The 14,484-nt window shown below is 38.3% G+C and overlaps 1 long non-coding RNA gene across 1 annotated transcript; it reads left to right on the top strand.

Annotated features, from left to right (window-relative positions):
• The first annotated feature begins 9,104 nt into the window (after positions 1-9,104).
• LOC108297875 lies at positions 9,105-10,733 on the top strand. Its single transcript, XR_001822368.2, has 2 exons — positions 9,105-9,541; positions 10,065-10,733. It is a non-coding gene; the product is annotated as an uncharacterized LOC108297875 (long non-coding RNA).
• Positions 10,734-14,484: the final 3,751 nt, after the last annotated feature.

Raw genomic sequence — 14,484 nt, 5'->3', positions numbered from 1 at the left:
CCATAACTGAGTATATATGCAAAGGAAAATAGATGATTATATCCAAAGGAAAATAGATCATTATACCATTATATAATCCCATTACTGGGTATATATCCAAAGGAAAATAGATCATTATACCAAATAAATGTTCATCACTGCACAATTTACAATAGCAAAGACAATCTAAGTGCACATCAAGGGTGGATTGGATAAAGAAAATGTGGTACATATACACTGTGGAATTCTATACAGCCATAAAAGGTGAAATCATGCCCTTGGCAGCAACGTGGATAGACTTAGAGGCCAAAATCCTTAACAAATTAATGCAGAAACAGAAAACCAAATACCACATATTCTCATTTATATGTGGGAGCTAACCACTGAGCACACATGAACATAAACATAGGAACAACAGGCACTGTGGACTACTAGAGAGGGAACAGAGGGAGGGACATGGGTGGAAAATCTTCATGGGTATGTAACAAACCTGTACATGTACCCCCTGTATCTCACTTAAAGTTGAAATTTAAAATAAATAAATAGAATATTTAGGAATAAATCTAACAAAAAAGTGTACACTAAAAACTACAAAATTCTATTAAAAGAACAAAATAAATGGAAATATTAAAAGAACAAAATAAATGGAAAGGCATTCCATGTTCATGTTCCATGTTCATGGATTGGAATAGAGTTAAGATGACAATAATCCCAAATTGATCTAGAGATTGGTTGCAATCTCTATCAAAATCTCAGATAGCTCTTTTTTTTTTTTTTTTTTTTTTGGCAGAAATTGACAAGCTGCTCTTAAAATTCAGATAGAAATGCAAAAGACCCAGAATAATTAAAGCCATCTTTAAAAAGAAGGAAAAAGATATGAGAAGGACCCAAACTTCTGATTTCAAAACTTAATACAAGCAACATAATTAAGACAGTGTGGTATTTAAATCAGAATAGACATACAGGTCAATGGGATATCGTTTAGTGTGTCCCAGAAATAAACACATGCATATATGGTCTAATTTTTTAAAAAATCGGGAAAGGAGATACCTTTTTCAAGCAAATGATGTGTGACAACTGGATATTCGCATGTGAAATAATGATGATGGGCTCTTACATCACACTATATATAAAAATTATCTCAAAATGGATCATCAACCTCTGAGCTAAAACTATGTATCTCTTTCAATGAAACACAGGAATAAATCTTTGTGGCCTTTGATTCAGCATAGCTTCTTAGCTATGACACCAAAAGCACAAACTGCCAAAGGAAAAAAATAGATAAAAAGACTTCATCAAAATTTAAAACCCAATTTCTTCAAAGAACACAAGAAAGTGAGAAGACAACCCTCAAAATAGAAGACACATACCAACAAATGGCTAGAATTTGGAAAAACATTGAATTGCTGGTGGGAATGTAAACGTTATGAGGCCATTTGTAAAAACACTTTGGCAGTTTAAGAAAATTTAAACAGAGTTGCCATATAACCTAGCAACTCCACTCCTAGGTATGTGCCCAAAGTAATTGAAAACATATGTCCAAAGAAAAACATATGCATGAAATTTTACAGCAGCATTATTCACTATTGCAAAAACAAAACAAAATGAAACAAAAAACAAAGACCACCTAAATGTCTATCGACTGACAAATAGGTAATATTAAATGTGATATTTCTTTACAATATATTTTCAGCAATAAAAAATGAATGAAATATTGGCACTCGCTGTAAAGTGGATGGACCTCAAAACACTATACTAATTGAAAGAAGCCAGACATGATGTACTAGATATTACATGATTCATCTGTATGAAATATTATGAAATGTCCATAACAAGTAAATTTATAAATATAAAAAGAAGACTAGTGGTTGCCAGGGACTGGGGAAAGGAACAGCAGGTGGTAGAAATAGAAAGGGTAAGTGGCTGTTAATGAGTATGGAGTTTGTTTTGAGGGTGATAAAAATGTTCTGAAATTAGATAGTGATAATGATTGCACAATTCTGTGACTATACTAAAAAAATATTGATGAAAAGATTAAAAACAAGCTAAATACATGGAGAACTGGCCGGGCGTGATGACTCACGCTTATAATCCCAACATTTTGGAAGGCCAAGGTGGGCGGATTACCTGAGATAGAGAGTTCGAGACCAGCCAGGCCAAGATGGTGAAACCCCGTCTTTACTAAAAATAAAAAAAATTAGCCGAATATGGTGGCAGGCACCTGTAATCCAAGCTACTCGGGAGGCCGAGGCATGAGAATCGCTTGAACCTGGCAGGTAGAGGTTTGCAGTGGGCTGAGATCATACCACTGCACTCCAGCCTAGGCAACAGAGTAAGATCCCATCTCTAAATAAATAAATAAATAAAATGGAGAACTATTCCATATTCATGGATAAGAAGACAGTATTGTCAAGATGTCGGTTCTTCCCAACTTGATCCATACATTCAATGCAATTCTAATAAAAATCCCAGCAAATTATTTTGTGGATTGTTATAAACTGATTCTAAAGTTTATAGGAAGAAGCAAATACTCAGAATAGCCAACACAAAATTGAAGCAGAAGAACAAAATTGGAGGACTAACACTATGTGAGTAAACAAGACTGTGTGATATTGGCAAAATCATAGAAATACAGATCAGTGGAATAGAATAGAGTGCAGAAATAGACCCATATAGCCAAAAGACATTTTGCAAAAGAAGATATACAAATGGCAAATAAGCATATGAAAAGATACTCAACATCATACGTCATTAGGGAATTGCAAATAAAAGCAATAATGAGGTACTAACACATATCTATTAAAAAGGCCAGCACAAACACCACATCCTGGCAAGGATGCAGAGCAATCGAAACTCATATTCATTAATGGTAGGAATGCAAAAATGGTAGCCACATTGGAAGACAGGTATTTCTTACAAAACAAACATATTCTTACTTTACCATCCAGCAATTGGCCTCCTTGGCATTTTCCCAGAGTTGAAATCTTACATTCGCATAAAACCCTGCACATGAATGTTTATGGCAGCTTTTCTCATAATTACCAAAATTTAAAGCAACCAAGATGTCTTTCAGTAGGTAAATGGAAAAACAAACTGTGACACATATATACAATGGAATTGTATAAAGCACTAATAAGAAATGAGCTATCTAACCATGCAAAGACATGGAGGTACTTTAAATGCATATTACTAAGCAAAAGAAGCCCATCTGAAAAGGCAACATATGGTATGATTCTGACTACATGACATTATGCAATAGGTAAAACAGTGAAATTAGGATCAGTGGTTGTCAGGTGTTGGAAAGAGGGAGGGATGAATATGTGGAGCACAGAGGATTTATATGACCATGAAACTACTCTATTGGATACTATAATTGTGAACACACACCGTTTTACATTTGTCAAAATCCATAGAATGTACAACAAGAGTGAACCTGAATGTAAACTGTGGACCTTGGATGATAATGTGTGTCAGTGCAGGTTCATTGATTGTATAAATGTACACTCTGGATTTTGATAGTGGAGGGGGCTGCATGTGTCTTGGGAGCAAGATGTATGTATGAAACCTCTATCATCTGCTCAATTTTGTCCTGAACCTAAAACTGCTTTAAAAAAATAAAGTCTACTTTTTAAAATGTCAATTTCAAGTCTCTTGCAGCTAACCAAACAAAATGATATTATCAGAACCCAGTGCAATATTTGGAACAATTCAGATTCATAGTTGTTTCCAAACTCATACCGGAAACTCAGTGTCACAGGTAGACAAAAAGGGAACGTTTTAGTGTTCGCCTATCTAGTTTGACAATCATTGTATGCCAATTATCTGAGCATGTGACCTATAACCATAATGTCAACTGAGATAAATGTTTACTGTGAGGAGGTTAATTAGAATACTGTGTTTGGTATGTGGCAGGTGGGGGTTGGAAATCACCTATACAAGTCTCCTCTCTCAGAAAAGGACACTTGAGATCTTGGTACTTCATTACGAAAGTTAGAAAGCTACAGGTTGGCAGATTCAGTTTCTAGTGACTATGGTTTAGTGAGCTTATTGGTTTTGATTTCTCACTAGGATAATAAGAATCTATTAATTTCCATTTCTTTTTTGAATCCCTCTTTTTTTTTTTCTGGCACTAAAGAGCTGATTTGAGTGTGGGCTCTGTTTATTGTATAATTTTCACTCTTCTCTGTGGATGTTTCAAGCCCATGCCTCCGTGACTCATGCCACTGTCTAGTGCTGTGGAACTGCTTAGGCCTATCAAACCTGCCTCGCAATCAAGATTTCTTTCTTTGCTTCAACTTAAGAATTCTCTTCAGCAAATATCTGAATTGAAACTCCTTCTAATATTTCTGAGAGATAATGGTCTTTTGTTCCACTTGGGGTTTGCTGAACTTCTGGCATCTGAGAGGTCAATGTCTTTTATCAGTTTTAGAAAATTCTTGAGGCTTGTCTCCTCAAATACTGCTCATCTCTCTTCCAGGGACTGTAATTAATCATTTATTAGACATTTTTTACTGTGTTTCTGAGGTCTGTTATGTTCTTTTCCTTTTTCTCCGTCCTTCGGTTTGGATATTTTCTGTAGACCTGTCTTCCAGTTCATGAATCCTGACTTCTGCTGTACTCAAACTGCTATTAAGCACACCCAAAGAGTTCTTATTTCCGGTTATTGAAATCTTTGGTTTTAGAATATTTGTCCAGTTTTTTTTACAGAGTCCATTTCTATACTGAAGTAAATTACCCATCTTTCATCTTTGTCCATCCTTTCTTCTATTTTCTTAAAACTATTAATTATAGTGATTTAAAGTCCTGGCCAATTCTAACATCTAGATCTGTTTCTATTAACATTTTTCTCTTTGTGTTTAGTCATTTGGATTTGATCTTTTGCATGGCTCATAATTATTTTATATTGGATCCCAGACATTGTATAAGAAAAAATTGTAGACTCTGGATAATGTTATCTACCCCCAAAGAGTTTTCACTTTCTACTTCTGGAAAGCAGAAAGAATAGTGGCAGATAACTTTGATTTTGTAAGGCTTGATTTTATGCTTTGTTAGGTCTGTTTTATTTCAGTATTATATTGCCCTTACTCCAAGGATGTGCTGAGATCTCAACTGAAAGCCCTGGGTATCTATGTATCTTATCAAGGCTTCAAGTCTACCTTCTGTTAAATGCTGAACTCTTCACTTACCTCATTAAACTCTAAACTGCTGTTTTCAGATTTTTATTTTTATCTTTTTTGGCATTTTGCTTTGTGCATGCTGGGTATAGGAACTTAGGTCACTAACATGACAGCAATTTCCATAGCTTATTGAACTCCTTCTCTGTAATTCTCCCCTCTTGGAGTTTGCTCTCAATTGGAGGCACTTTGGTGTTCCTCAACTTTGGCCTTTGATATGATTAGGCTTTGTGTTCCCACCCAAATCTTATGTTGAATTGTAATTCCTACCGTTGGGGGAGGGACCTGGTATTAGGTGATTGGATCATGGGAGTGGATTTCCTCCATGCTGTTCTCATAATAGTGAGAGTGAGTTCTCATGAGATCTGACGGCTTAAAAGTGTGTGGCAGTTCCCCCCTTGCTCTCTCTCTTTCCTGCTCTGCCATGGTAAAATGTGCTTGCTTCCCCTTCAACTTGCACCATGCTTGTAAGTTTCCTGAGGCCTCCCAGTCATACCTCCAGTTAAACCTGAAGAACTGTGAGTCAGTTAAATCTCTTCATAAATTATCCAGTCTCAGGTAGTTATTTATGGTAGTATGAGAACAAACTAATACAGCCTTTTATTCCTCAGCCCAGAAAAACTGCTGTATTTTTTTTTTTTTGCTTTTATTATCTTGCACTTAGGTTTGAGCAGTCCCTCAAGAGAAATATTCCAGGGTGAACACTGAGTTCACCTCATGTGTCTTCTCTCCAGGATCATAACTTTAAGTTCTACCTGCTTTAGTTACTCTTCAATGCCTCCAAAGAATTATAGATATAGATATATAGATACTCCTAGGCTTATGATGGAGTTATATCTCAGTAAACATATTCTAAGTTGAAAATATTGAAAATAAGCCTATTCTAAGTTGAAAATAAGTCAGAAATAAGTCTATTCTAAGTTGAAATAAGTCAGAAATAAGTCTATTCTAAGTTGAAGTAAGTCAGAAATAAGTCTATTCTAAGTTGAAAATAAGTCAGAAATAAGCCTATTATAAGTTGAAAATAAGTCAAAAATGCACTTAATACACCTAACCTACCACACATCATAGCTCAGCTTATCCTATTTTAAATGTGCTCAGAACACTTATGTTAGCTACAGTTGGGCAAAATTATTTAATGCAAAGCATATTTTATAATAAAGTATTGATTATGGAATTTGTTAAATACTGTACTAAAAATGAAAAATAGAGTGGTTGTATGGGTATTCAAAGTACAGTTCCTACTGAATATTTATCACTTTCACACCATCATAAAGTCAAAAAAATTTACATCAAACTCTTGTAAGTTGGGGACTATCTATATAGGTACACAGTCATGCATCACAGGGATACATCCTGAGAAATGCATCATTAGGCAATTTTGTTGTTAAATGAACATTCAGAATATATTTACACAAACCTAGATGGTGTGGCCTATTACACACCTAGCCTATTGCCGCTCAGGCACAAACCTGTACAGCATGGTACTGTACTAAATATTGTGGGTAATTTTAACCCAATGGTAGGTATTTGTATATCTAAACATGGAAAAGGTAGAGCAAAAATATGATATTATAATCTTATGTGACCACCAGTTGTATATGCATTCTGTCATTGATCAAAACTTTGTTATTCAGTGCATGACTATATAAATATATAAATATGTATATATATATATATAATATGTAAATATTTGTATATATTTTATTCCAGTTTTCCCCCTGAAGTGGGAGCTTTAGTTTGATATATACTACTCCATCTTGGCTGGAGTTGGAGGTCTCAGTACTTCATAGCTTTTGGGTTTGCAGTTACTTCACTGAACTGTTTATCTGCCACACTACAAAAGATGGCATATTCTCTTTAAGTGATGGAGCCCTATTCCTTTTAATCTATGCATTAGATAAAATCTGCTACATGTCTATGCACAAGACCAAAGTCTGAGTCTCTAAAATCTAAGGCTATAATCAAAACTAAGGAGTTTATAAATCTAGAGTCATATCATGGTGATTCCTCTTCAGCCTGCATTTGGGTAAACCGCATGAACCCAAGAGTGTAGCTCTACCATTCAGGGACATTGTGTATGGTTCTGCATGCTTCAGCGGGTCAGGTGATGTTTATATAGGTTAAATGGTGGAATGGGACCCTTTAGTGTAGTGCGATGTGTTGGCCTTGATGCTACAAGTTTGTTGTTGTCGTTGTTGTTAATATATCTGAATTCCTTTGTTGAGAGAAAAAACTAGGGCTAGGGGCAACTGATCTGGCATTGCCTACCTTTGCCTGACATGAAATTCACCAGGACCTCTGGGAGAATGCCTTTAGTTAAGCAATAGGATTAAAAGCCTGATAGCAGAAAATTAGGAGGTAAAGAATGATTGAGAAGTCAGAAAGTGTAGACATCAAATGAATACAATATATTTAAACAAACTGGATGTGAAGGGAAGTGAGAGATATGGTGACAGGTAGAGAGGGAAGGATTTCATTTTAGGGATGAAGAAATTTAAGCATGTTTGTGGGCTGGAGATGAAGCTAATGGAAAAAGGAGAGGAAGAAGATACAAAAATAAGAAGAGATAATTAAGAATTTTCTGGTAGAGGTGGTTAAAGAGCCCAGATAAGACAGATTGGACAAAGATAAGGAGAAGTAAAGATAAAGGTTAAGTTAGGACACTTAAAGAATGGGCCAGGCGCGGTGGCTCACTCCTGTAATCCCAGAATGTTGAGAGTCCAAGGTGGGTAGGTCACCTGAGGTCAACAGTTTGAGACCACCCTGGTCAACATGGCAAAACCCCATCTCTACTAAAAATGTGAAAATTGGCCAGGCATGGTGGCAAGTACCTGTAATCTCAGCTACTTGGGAGGTTGAGGCAGGAGAATCGCTTGAACCCAGGAGGCAGAGGTTGCAGTGAGCCGAGATCGTGCCACTGCACTCCAGACTAGGTGACAGAGTGAGACTCCCTCTCAAAAATAAATAAATAAATAAAATAAAAATAAAAGAAAGAATGATGAGATACCTGAAAATTCCATTTTCTGGAGTCAGCTGGAACTATGAAAGGTAAGACCATTAAAAAATATAGCAAAGAAGTAGAATTAATGACTGGATGAAATGATTGAGAGAGAAATAAGTCTGTGACAACTCCCAGGTTTGGGGATTGAGCAGTTGGGTAGATAGGGTGGGGTTAAAGCACAGAACTGAACAACAGATTTGGAAGGAAGGATGAGTTGGGATTAAATCAGTTTTGTTCACATTGAGTCAATTAACTCATAGCTTTTGCCTATGAATCTTGAGATCCACAGTGCCCAAGTACAAAGTTAAACCTTGCTCCCCCTCCCCTGCTGGCTTTACGCTATGTGCAATAGTGTTGCAGAAGCCTTTTGCTTTGCTGGATGCAAAAGCAAACTAGTCTCTGTTCTTCAAAGACATATGTAAGATATAAGAAATGAATTTTCAGAGTGAATATTTAATGGATAATTTATTTAACCTATAATCTTAAAAAAAAGGTTAAAACACTTTCTTGGTTTATGGTGGATACCAAGCTATATAGGCTTTGCTGTGAACTTCGTGCAATCGGACAGTCTCAACTGAAAGGAAAATTTAGGCTGCTCAGGAGAAAGTTTTTACAATTGAAAAACTAAAGGAAAAATTGAAAGGAAACTATTTTGGGAAAGAGAGAGAAATGGAGTGGAGGGAAAGGGGCTACTTGACAACCTGCAGTAGTGATTCTGGGGAACTAATAGAGGAAAAACTGGATAAATTTTAAAAGGATGACTGATGTGGGGCGTGGCAGGAGGATGAAATCGGGGAAAATATTGAGAGAGACAGAAAGAAAAAGAGAAACTTCTTTGAGGTTGGAAGTAGAGGGAAGGTAACATTGGAGCGGATAGAAAGGAAGAAACGGAGTGGGGTCTGGGAATGTGGCAGTGGGTGGAGAGAGAATGCGGAGACGACAGAGGATGAAGGGCAGCTGAGCATGTCTGCGGGAGAGGGACCAAAGGAATCTGGGCGGAGCAGGTGGCAGAGGCAGCCGCGGAGGAGGCCCGGGGAACTGACGGGGATGCTCAGCCGGGCCCAGAGGATGCGCCCCGGCACTCCCGGAAGGCTCTAGGGAAACAAGCAGGGACCGTAGCTAGGACGTGGGTGGCCAGGCCCAGGAAATCCATGAAGAGCACCTACAGGGGGTCCTGCTGCCGCCGCCGATGCGACGACGTTGGCTGCTGCTGTCGTTCCCGCCGGGCTCACCGCGCGCCTTACAGGTCCGGGGACGCGGCGCGAGCCCCTCCGCCTCCACGGCAGACCCCGAGCCGGGAAAGACGGCGCCCGGTGCCAGCTGGGAGCTGGGCAGCAGCGGCTGAGGAGGAAGAAGCAGCCGCAGCGGCCGCACCCTGGATGAGGTGAGAGCCTGGCCAGCTCCGGCGGCTGGAGTCCGGGGGGCTGAGGACCGCGATGGGGGTGGCCCCGCGCGGCGCGCTGGGCAGGAGGACCGCGCCCAGGGCTGGGCCCGGGGCTGGAGACCCGACGCCGGAGAGGGTTGGCGCCGACTGGCTGCTGCTTGGAGAAGGGTAGGGAAGGGGCAGTGTTGAAGGTGTGCCCCTGGAGAGGTTGAAGCTTGGGAAGCTCGGTCTCTAAGAGCCTTGCTTGAGGCGTAGGCACTGCTGTGTTGGTGGAGGTGAGATTGCAGGCTGCGTCTGTTAGGTTGGGCCGAAGGAGAGAGGAACACGGGACTCAGAAGGCTGTACCAGGATGGAAGCATCAGAGACCATCATGGAAGATGAGGGATCGGGAAGGGCGGCAGACGAAAGCACGCGCTGCCTTCTCTTACACCTCTTCTTTTTAGGGGTATTTCTCTTCGGTACAGATCGCAGGGTGGGGCTGGTGGCGATTCCTTCTTCCTAGGCTACCTCTCTTTCCCTGCAGAGCTGGAGTCATGCCTGATTGCTGGATGAGGCTGTGCACGACAAGCTACTAAATTCAATCCTTTCCTTTGCTTTGACCTGGAAGACCGAACAGATCAGGCTTAGTTTTCTTCATGCAGCAGCAGTAGGATAAAATTTGTCACACGTACGACTTTAGGAGAAGAGATTGACTGTGCTGCAGCCTTTTTAGAAATAAACATGTCTACATCACAGCATTTTTAGCTTTTTATTTCATGGGAAGGTAGCACTCATAAATCAAACTACTAGGCAATAGTGGTTCCGGTCTGAGCTAACTGGAGCCTATAAAAAGTTACTTTATTTCTCTAGGCCTCAGTTAGTTTCCTATGTATTAAAGTGGAATTTGGATTAAAAGAGCACTAAATATAAAACTAAATAATCATTGGATCTGTATTCTATGTTCAGGATAGCTATATTTGGGAACTATGAAATTTAGCGTATTCACCGACACTTAATTTTATTTTTTCATAACACTATCCACTGTTTATGTCAGAAAACATAGCGATGTTCAGTAAACAGTGCTTAAATTACATGTCTTCTAAGAAACCCATAATAGATTACTGCACCTAAGAAATAATTAAGCAAAAATTATTCAGTTTGATTTTTTATAAGGTGAAAATTTTATTACTTAATACAAATTACTTTTATAGGCATAATTGCTTTTTTAAAAATGTATATCTATGGGATGTTAATTATTTTATAAAATACTTCAAAATTTTATTTAAAGCTTGGAACAAAAAAATTAACCTGAATGTGTGTTTATAAGTCCAAGACTCCTTAATCACTTACATACACTGGGTGAATTCTTTTCACCTGGAAAGAAGCATTTATCCTGCAGAATTTAAAATAATGACTCCTTATCACAAAAGTATGATTTTTTTTCACTACCATTGGTTAAAAAAAGTTTGTAGGGTTAGAATTCGATCCTCTAAATTGTGGTTTAATTGTGAAAATAGACAGCAAACGTTCATGGTTTCCTTCATAGTTACTCATCTGACAAACCACATCTACGTTCATCTTTGTTGATGTAATGATAAGTCTTGAAATGTTTTCTAAACATTTCACAATTCCCAAATGAAACAGTTGCGGCAATTGACTGAGGTTAGTGCTACTTCACCCTTCATTTAAAAATCAGTTCCTCAGTTTAGCATACTTTAAAAAATATAGCAACTTTAGCTATAGTGTTAGAGGTTTAATGAGTGTTAGTATTACAGGTTATAGTTGGGGAGTGGTGTCTTTGGCATGATTCTCAATCAACTGAAAACCATAAGAAAGGAGCTCTGCACATTATTCAAATTCAATTTAGTTCAGTGTTATTTATTGAGCAATGAGGGTGGAGGCCAGCACAAACTGGATACAAAACTACCCTCAGATAGCTCAGAATCTATAGTTCTATAACATGCTTCAATAACTGGAGTATGGAATAAGTGCTATAGCAGAAAGGTGAGCTGTGGACCTCTCTCTCTCTCTGTGTGTGTGTGTCTGTCTGTCTGTCTCTCTCTCTCTAAGGAAAGCTGAGTTCCCCTAACAGACCACATAAGGTGGCATTATCTTGGAAAATATGTCAAAATCTTGTCTTTAACTTGTTAAGTCTGTTTCTTTTATTTTTTAGAGATGGAGTCTCACTGTGTTGCCTAGGCTGGAGTGCAGTGATTCTATCAATCATAGCTCCCTGCAGCCTCCAACTCCTGGGTTTAAGGGATCCTCTTGCCTTGGCCTCCCAAGTAGCTGAGACCACAGTTGTGCAGCACCATTTCTGGCTACTTTTAAAAAATTATTTTGTGCAAATACAGAGTCTTGCGATATTGCCCAGGCTGGTCTCAAACTCCTGACTTCAAGCAATCCTCCCATCCCACCCCACTCCACCCCACTCCTGAAGGGCTGAGACTATAGGAATGAGCCACTGCACCCAGCCAAGTCTGTTTGTTAAACTGATAAATCACAGGACTACTATATAAATGCAGAATAACAAATGATTAATTTATGATGACAATTTTAACATCTTAGATAACTAGATTCTCTTTTGTGATCGCAGCCAAGTATCTCTTGGTATATGTGCCATATTTGAGAGCCAAATGACAGCCAAAATGTTGTTTTTGAAACTTGCATCTAGAGCAAGAGGAATTAATTAGTGGATTCTAAATTTAAAATGATTTGATAGCTTCAAACAGAGCATCAAGGTGTACACAGGGGTTCTTTCTTTCCTGGACAGTAAGTGTCCCCTGATGATTCTCTTCCCTTCTTAGTATACCCTTTCTTTCTGCCTCTGATATGCTAATATTCTCAGTCAGGTTATAGTCTGGTTTGGAGATCCTTGTGACTGTTTCAAGTGTCTACATTTATTCTCTAGATCCATTTGTCTTCATTGTAAAGTTTAAATTCTAAGTGGCAAGCTTATTTTCTTTAAGAAAAAATTATAATGGGGGTAGGGAGGTGAGGCTGGGGGACCATATTACAGCCCCTACATGCTGGTCATATAAACCAGGTGGTCACTCACACCTCTATATGGTGCTAAAAGGCAGATGAGACCTGGCGAGGTGGCACACGCCTGTTAATCCTAGCACTTTGTGAGGCCAAGGTGAGTTAATTACTCGTGGTCAGGAGTTTGAGATCAGTCTGGTCAACATGGTGAAACTACGTTTCTACTGAAAATATAAAAAGTAAGCTGGTTGTGGGGGGTGGGGGGGGGCGCCAGTAATCCCAGCTACTCAGGAGGCTGAAACAGGAGGGTCACTTCAACCAGGGAGGCGGAGGTTGCAGTGAGCCAGATCATGCCACTGCACTCCAGCCTGGGTGACAGAGTGAGACTCCATCTAAAAATAAAATAAAATTAAAAAAAAATTAAAAAGGCAGACGATCAGAGAGGGCTTTACACAGGAGGTGAATTTTTGTCTGGCTTGACAAGATAACAAAGCCAGGTTGAGTGGGAAGCAAATTTGCCAGAAGGACACAAGCAAATTTATGAAGCTAGAAAGATGGCTTATTGAAGGGCATCCCATGCTGTCGTAAAATTTTCTGTGAGGATTTAATTCAAAGTCGATCCTTTTTCAAGTATGTAAGTATTTCAAAGGATAAATTAAGTGAATTGTCAGCTGTTGGCCATCTGCCTCAATGTGTGCTTTTGAAGCCCAGCAGATTACACATTCTATGCAGATGGTAGCCTGCAACCGGCAGACAACTGTCAGTGGACAATGACTTCAGAGAAGATTCAGTAAGTCTCTGATATGAAATTTCCACCACCGTAAGATGCTTGTCTAGTCATCTCTTTGTTGTTGCTGTTTTACAGCTTTATTGAGATATAACTGACATACAATAAACTGGGCAAATTTAAAGTGTGCAATTTGAAAAGTTTCAATCTATGTATATACCTGTGAAATCATCACCACAATCAAGATGATGAACTTAACCATCATCCCAAAAAGTTTCCCTCTACCCTTTTGTAATTCCTTCTTCCTGCCCCTCTGCTTTTGTCATTATATGTTACTTTGCATTTCCTAGAATTTCATATAAATGGAATGAAACAGTATCTACTCTTTGTTGTTTTCTGGCTTCTTTCATTCAGCATAATTATTTTGAAACTTATCTATGCTGTTGTGGGTATCAGTAGTTCATTTTTTTTTGTTGCTGAGTAATATTTCATTGTATGAATGTGCTACACTTTATTAATTTACCATTCATTGGGTTGTTTTGAGTTTTATGGCTATAACAAATAAAGCTGCTATAATTATTTGTGCACATGTCTGTCATTTATCTTGGGCACATTTCTCAGGGTATATAACACTAGCTTTTAAAGAAACTGCCAAATTGTTTTCCAAAGGGGCTGTACCTTTTATATTCCCACTGGCAATGTGTGAAGGTTCTCATTTCTCCATTGCCTTCCCAATACTTGTTACTGTACATCATTTTTATTATAGTCATTTTAGTGGGTGTGAAATGGTATCTTGTTATGGTTTTTTGATTTAAATATCCCTAATGATTAATGATATTGAGCTTTTTTTTCATGTGCTTGATTATTATCTACATTTTTTTGGTGAAGCGTCTGTTGAAATCTTGCCCATTTTCCATTGAGTTGTTCGGTTTCGTTGAGTTCATTGGGTTTGTTTCATATTCTAAATACGAGCTTTATTATATATGTTCTTTGCAAATATTTTCTCCCACTGTGCAGATTGTCTTTCCATTTTAGTAACACTGTCTTTTGAAGACCAGACATTTTAAAATTTGGCGACAGTAAACAAACATTGTCAATTTTTTCTTTCATGGTTTTGCTTTTAATGTCATATTTAATAAATCATTGCCTAATCCAGATTACAAAAATATTCTGTTCTTTCTAGAAGTTTTATAATTTTGCATTTTTATATTTAGGCCTGTGATCCATTTTGAGTTAACTTTTGTATATCAAGGTT

This window comes from Cebus imitator, unplaced genomic scaffold, assembly GCF_001604975.1.
Source record: "Cebus imitator isolate Cc_AM_T3 unplaced genomic scaffold, Cebus_imitator-1.0 Scaffold852, whole genome shotgun sequence".
In the NCBI taxonomy this organism is placed as follows: domain Eukaryota; kingdom Metazoa; phylum Chordata; class Mammalia; order Primates; family Cebidae; genus Cebus; species Cebus imitator.
The sequence above is the reverse complement of the archived record's forward strand: the minus strand, read 5'-3'. Positions and strand labels throughout refer to the sequence as shown.